The following is a 7,514-nucleotide window of genomic DNA, read 5'->3' as shown; positions in this document are numbered from 1 at the left end:
AGTGACACACTGCATTTTGAAAAAATGCAGCTCTTTGACAAAACAGTCAGGAAAAAAAAACAAAACAAAGCTTTGTGCATGAGATTTCTGAAATCGCATAGACTTTGCTGGCACTTTGAAATGAGGCTGAAAATTTGCATAAAAAAACACTGCAAAAAGCAACGTGTGAACATAGCCTATGAGAGTCAAAAAAATACAATACATCATTAAATATCTTGCAAGAAGCACCAAATTCCTTCTGTCGACCCCTCGCTCTCCTCCCACCTGCAGTGCAATCACCAGGTCTACCAAACCTAACCACGGTCTTCATCCCGACCCTATCCCATCTCTTCATCCTATCACTAACAACTGGTGTTTTCCCCTCAAGCTTTAAACATGCCTCAAACACACCCAGGGGTGGATTAAGGGTAGCCAGGGCCCCGGGCTGTTCAGACTCTGTGGGCCCCCCGGTCATGTGATGGGGTCATGTGATGGGGTTGGGAAGTCACTAGTTTTCATGACGCATCAGCAAATACACAACGTGTGCACAAGGCCTCACAAATACTGAGGTAAAAAACACCAAATACTCAGCGTGTCCATGAGGCCTTACAAATACTGAGCGAAAAACTCACCAAATACTCAGTGTGTGCATGAGGCCTTATAAATACTGAGGTAAAAACTCACCAAATACTCAACGTGTGCACGAGGCCTTAAAAATACTGGAAGGCTTCCACCCAATATCTAGTCCTGACTCACCTGTACCTAAAATCGAAACCAGCTAATAGTCTGCAATCACCTGCTGACTTGGACCCATGACCTGTCAGACAAGCTACTTCACATGAGTCACACAGAGGCTTCTGCTTCATGAACTTCCCCAGATAGAAAAAGCAGCCTCCGATGTGCAGCCTGCGGAGGGATACACAGGAAGAGACGCTCCAACATGGCAGCAGAGAGGTTAATGCCACAGACAAGTCGCCGTCTCCTCACACACTGGACACAACGCTGCATCTGGCGACGAACAAGTGCACATTGCGCAATGTTAGTCATGTCCCAGATGTTCAGCATGGGGAGGCCCAAGGGGGGACAAAAAAGACCCCAGGACTGGAACAGGAGCATGGGAAAGTGGATGGCAGTCGGAGGGGCAGGGTTTATATAGGGGTCGGAGTAAGTAAATATATATATATATATATATATATACACACACATATTACTACATGTGGGCAGCGCACACATGCACAATCCTCAGGTTGTATAACTTTCAAGTGGTCAAAACATTTCTCTCAGTAGGCCAAGAAAGAAATGTGGCAGGAATAAAGTACACCTCATAGTAAATTATGTGTGAGGCAGTAGTGACAAGACCCGCCATCTCGTGCTCACCTTACTAGAGGTGCCCACTGCCCACAAATAGCAAAGTTGATGGAAGCAGATGACTTCCACTATGATGATTGGTTACCGGCCGCCCCACCACACCCATTTCACAACTAGTCACACCCATGTCCACGCCCCAACCACACTCATTTAGCACTGCTAATCACACTGACTGGTACTGAGGGCACAGTGGCTGGCAGTGGCTGGTTCTGTGGGCATACTGACTGGTACTGAGGAAAAGAAAGAAAGAAAACAGAGAGAGAAAGGAGAGAGAGAGAAAGGAGAGAGAGAAAGAAAGAAGAAAGAAAGAGAAAAAGAGAGAAAGAACAGAGAGAAAGAAAGAGGCAACAGAAAAAAAGAACAGAGAGAAAAAAAGAAAGAGGGGAAAGAAAGAGAGAACAGAGAGGGCGAGAGAAAGAAAGAGGGGAAAGAAAGAGCAGAGAGAAAGAAGGAAAGAACAGAGAGAGAAAAAAGAAAGGGGAAAGAAAGAAAGAACAGAGAGGGAGAGAGAAAGAAAGAGGGGAAAGAAAGAACAGAGAGCAAATGAAAGAAAGCAAGCAAGAAAGAAAGAAACAGAAAGAAAGAACAGAGAGAAAGAAAGAACAGAGAGAGAAAAAAAGAAAGAGGGGAAAGAAAGAGAGAACAGAGAGGGAGAGAGAAAGAAAGAGGGGAAATAAAGAACAGAGAGAGAAAGAAAGGCAGAAAGAAAAATTAGAGAGATAGAGAGAGAGAAAGAATGAAAGAAAGAAACAGAGAGAGAAAGAAAGAACAGAGAGATAGATAGAGATAAAGAAAGAAAGAGAAAGAGGGGAAAGAAAGAACAGAGAGAGAAAGAAAGGGGAAAGAAAGAACAGAGAGATAGAAAGAAAAAGAAACAGAAAGAAAGAACAGAAGGGGAAAGAAAGAGGGGACAGAAAAAAAGAACAGAGAGAGAAAGAGGGGAAAGAAAGAACAGAGAGATAGGGAGAAAGAAAGAATGAAAGAAAGAAACAGAGAGAGAAGGAAAGAAAGAACAGAGAAATAGATAGAGATAAAGTAAGAAAGAGGGGAAAGAACAGAGAGAGAAAGAAAGGGGAAAGAAAGAACAGAGAGACAGAAAGAAAAAGAAACAGAGAAAGAAAGAAAGAAAGAACAGAGGGGGAAAGAAAGAGGGGACAGAAAAAAAGAACAGAGAGAGAGAGAAAAAGAAAGAGGGGAAAGAAAGAACAGAGAGGGAGAGATAAAGAAAGAAGGGAAAGAAAGAATAGAGAGAAAGAAAGAGGGGAAAGAAATAGAACAGAGAGAGAAAGAAAGAAAGAAAGAACAGAGAGAAAGAAAGGAAGAACAGAGAGAGAGAAAGAGAGAAAGAAAGATCAGAGAGAGAAAAAGATTAGAGAGAGAAAGAAAGAAAGAACAGAGAGAAAGAAAGAGGGGAAAAAAAGAACAGAGAGAGGGAAAGAACAGAGACAGAAGGAAAGACCAGAGAGAGAAAGAAACAGCGAGAGAAAGTAAGTTTCTATAAAGATACTATACCAGTCCAGCTCACATTGTAGTGCCTACCTGAGCCTCCTGGTGCAGGACATATCATGATCCACTCACATGGCCGACATCCCCGAGTCCAAGGCAAACCCGCTGTCCATGCTGTCGGAGTGTCATGATCCTGGTTGGATATGACAGGTTTTGAATAAGTAACCTTTTTTTTCCTTTGAGCTGGTTGCTTAGAGATAGTTTACCCCCGGTGGTGGTGAGCGCTATTGCACGGGAATCTCTGGTTACTTTAGTTTAGTGCACGTGATTATAATGCAGGTGTGATTGCTCTGGCTCTGCTATAAAAGAGTGTCAGGTGTTGCAATCACTGTTGGTGATATTGCTCATTTCCAACCAAGTCTGGTGGAGGAAAGAACTACAGAGAGGAGTTCCTTGCAGCTCAGGCAGAGCTCTGGTGTAGTAGCTTCAGGTGGAAGCTGAATTCTGGTGGTGGACTCTGTTGCTGGGAGCAAGAGCAACAGAGCAAAGCTAAGTGGTGTTACCCCTGTTTTGTAACTTTCCTTTTGTGTGTTTCAGTGCAGTGGTGGGATTAGTGTTGTGAGCTCATTTTCGGGTTTGCCTCTGGCTTCTGGTGAGGGTTATGGAGCTGGCTGTGCTGACAGAGGAGTAGTGAGTTCTCTATCTGGACTCCCTCTGTTGGTGAAGGGAGGTAATGAAGCTGATCTAAATGGCAGAGACCGGCCACCTGAGGAAGAGGACTGTGATTGGACATCAGGAATTTCTGATTGGATTTAAGGTAGCCGACTCCCTAGTTTCTTGCTGGTGATTTCTCCTGACTGTGGCTTCTGGTTTCCAGTTTGGTTCCTGCCTTCTTAAAGCTAAGTTTTCTCTGCTATTGTTCATATGAGTTTTCGTCTGGTTTACTTAGTTTTTGTGTTCAGCCAGCCCTGGCTGGGACTGGGCTGAATCCCCATTTTGTCTCTGATCAGTTGATCTCTTTTGCTCTGTCTTCAGAATATACCTGAGTGGTGATATAGGGAATTGAAGTCTAGCGACTTCAGGGCCTTTTTCTATCAGACGTGTTGGACATTTTTTGGCAGGGTTTTTTGCGTGATTGCAGACAGCAGCTTTTCTTTCCTGTCCTTTCTAGTTAGTGAGGGCCCCATCGTTTGCTCAGCCTATCTTTCTATCTGTGTTTGTGTTTTCATCTTGTTTCACCGACAATACATGTTGGGGGCTGTCTATTGCTTTGGGGTCTGCTCTGGGGCAGTTTAGATTTTCCCTTTCTTTCTTTAGGCTTATTTAGTTCTCCGGCCGTGACGAGGCATCTAGGACCACCGTAGGCACGCTCCACGGCTACTGCTAGTTGTGTGGATAGGATCAGGGGTCTGCAATCCGCTAGTTACCAACCTCTCCGGTTTTCTGGGCTTAGCTTGCTTTTTGTTTTTTTCCTCCTCGGTGACTCATTCATAACAGATTAGTTTCTGCACCGTCCATTTCACTAGAAAGGGCTAGGTGCAGGGCAAGCTAGGGTTTTTAGGTTCCTCATCGGCGCCCAGTGTGGAACCGGCCTAGGGATCGTTAGGAGTGTAGAGACACTGACTCAGGGGAGTGCAGGAGGTCTCCACGTCCCCGTTCCCTATCGCAGGGCCACCATTGTAATTGTTTTCCTGGTTTTCCCCTTTATTCTTAAATTTGCCCTGCTGGAGGCGGTGTATCCAGGGTCACGCGTGTCATATAAATTCGCCCTGCTGGAGGTGGTGTATCCAGGGTCACGCGTGTCATATAAATTCGCCCTGCTGGAGGCGGTGTGTCCAGTCACACGTGACCATGACACGGAGGAGGACATCGTGATGATCTGAAGCATTCCCTGAAGTGCCTCCATGGTTCCATCACAATCTCCACCTGAAATTACCTCATTTCAGCTTCCAGCACATCACTTCCGATGGAACATCACGTGTGAGATTTCAAGTGCTCCTTGGGGCTCCACCGTGTACTCCTGTGTCCATGGGAAAAGTAAGCTCCCGGTCGGGGCAGTGGGGCAGACTCTCAAAATGTGGGACGGTTGGGAGGTATGAATGCCCCCCATCATACACCTTGTAAACACATGGCTCAGCACACTTCATACACACACAGTTCCACTTTGTATGCCTCGCACACACATGGCTCCACTTCGTACACCTTGCACACACATGGCTCCACTCAGTACACACATGGCTCCACTCCGTAAACCTCGTACACATGCGGCTCTGCTCCGTACACCTTGCACACACGCAGCCACGCTCTGTACACCTTGTACACACATGGCTCCACTCCGTAAACCTTGTACACATGCGGCTTTGCTCCATACACCTCGCACACACGCAGCTCCGCTCCGTAAACACACGGCTCAGCTCCGTACACTTTGCACACACAGGGCTCCATTCAGTTTACTTCGTACACATACGGCTCCGCTCTGTACACCTCGCAAATGCGCGGCTCCGCTCCGTACACCTTGCACACGCACACCTCTGCTCCGTACACCTCGTACACACACACAGCTACATCCACCCTGTAATCCCCTCCTAACCCCCACATACTTTCCTTATCCAGCACGATGACAACCAGCAAGGCAGTGTCCTGCATACATCGAGGGCTGTGGCCACAGGACCTGTGATGACCCCTGACTCCTCCCCTCCTGTGACCTCATCACAGATCCTGTGCGCACAGAGCAGGGATTTATCAGTGAGGGGCTGTGGTGGCCGGTGGGCTTGTCTGGGAGGGCGAGGATGGGGTCGGTGCATGGGGGGGTGTGGCGGCTCAGTGCAATGCGGGAAAAATAAGCTCCCGCCCGGGACAGGCAAACAAATTGGTGGTGGATTATAATGGGGCAATTTACCCTGGGCTGGTGGCCCCCCCCACAACACTGGGCCCTGGGCTACTGCACAGATTGACTTCATTATAATCTGCCTCTGATCACACCCATCCTCAAAAAGCCCTCTCTTGACCTATCCTCTGCATCTAGCTATTGCCCTATATCATTTCTCCCCTATGCCTCAAAATTACTGTAGCAACACGTACATCTTGAACTGTCCTCCCACCTCTCCTCTTGCTCCCTCTTCGACCGCTTACAATCTGGCTTCCGGCCACACTATTCCACTGAAACTGCCCTAATTAAAGTCACCAATGACCTGTTAACCACCAAGACCAAGCGACACTACTCTGTCCTCCTTCTCTTGGACCTGTCCTCAGCTTTTGACAAAGTGGACCATTCCATATTACTACAGACCCTCTCATTTCTTGGTATCACAGACTTGGCCCTATCTTGGATCGCATCATACCTAACAGACCGGACATTCAGCAACTCCCACTCACACACCACCTCCTCCTCACCGTGCCCCCTTTCTGTCGGAGTCCTGCAAGGTTCAGTCCTAGGCTCCTGCTCTTCTCAATTTACACGGTCGGCCTTGGATAGCTCATAGAATCTCACGGCTTTCAGTATTACCTCTATGCTGATGACACTGATCTTCATCTCTGGACCAGATATCACCTCCCTACTATCCAGAATCCCTCAATGTCTTTACGCTATTTCATCCTTGTTCTCCACTAGATTTCTAAAACTTAATATGGACCAAACAGAATTCATCATCTTTCCTCCATCTCACGCAACCCCCCCAACGGACCTATCCATTAAAGTAAATGGCTGCCCACTCTCCCCAGTCCCACAAGCTCACTGCCACGGGGTTATCCTTGACACTGATCTCTCTTTCAAGCCACATATACAAACCCTTTCCATTTCCTGTTGACTTCAACTTAAAGATATTTCACAGATCCCTACATTCCTCAACCAAGAATCTGCAAAAACCCTAGTCCATGCCCTCATCATCTCCCACCTTGACTACTGCAACCTCCTGTCTATTCTAAACTCTGCTGCTCGACTAATCTAGTTACCCAAAGACACCAGTTTAAAACCCTAACCGTGACATACAAAGCCATCCACAACCTTTGTCCTCCGTACATCTGTGACCGCGTCTTCTGGTATTTACCTGCACGCAACCTCCGATACTCACAAGTTCTCCTTCTCTACTTCCTTCTTATCTCCTCTTCCCACAATCGCATACAAGATTTCTCCCGTGCATCCCCCTTACTCTGGAACTCTCTACCACAACATATGAGACTCTTGCCTACCATGGAAACCTTCAAAAAGAACCTGAAGACCTACCTCTTGCGATAAGCCTACAACCTGCAATAACCACCGATCCACCAAACCGATGCACGACCAGCTCTACCCTCACCTACTGTATACTCACCCATCCCTTGTAGATTGTGAGCCCTCGTGGGCAGGGTCCTCTCTCCTCCTGTAGCAGTCGTAACTTGTATTGTTTAAGATTACTGTACTTGTATTTATTATGTATATTATTATGTATACCCCCCTCACATGTAAAGCGCCATGGAATAAATGGCGATATAATAAAAATAAATAATAAAAATAATATGCGTATTAGATTCTTTCCTTTGTGTATAATGCCTTGTGCAGACAACCTTTTAAATTGGATGAGTTCTATCCATAGTTTTGATGGTATGCACTCAAACCCATGTTATTCTATGGGGCTGTACACATGTCCTATTCTTTCCTTGGACAGAGTGGTCTGAGTAATAAATCACTGACATGTCTAATTTTGATCTGAGTGTTGGATCAAAATCGGCAATGCAAGTCTATG

Source organism: Dendrobates tinctorius, unplaced genomic scaffold (assembly GCF_039654945.1).
Source record: "Dendrobates tinctorius isolate UK_male_01 unplaced genomic scaffold, ASM3965494v1 ptg000207l, whole genome shotgun sequence".
Classification (NCBI taxonomy): Eukaryota; Metazoa; Chordata; class Amphibia; order Anura; family Dendrobatidae; genus Dendrobates; species Dendrobates tinctorius.
This window is presented reverse-complemented; position numbering follows the sequence as displayed.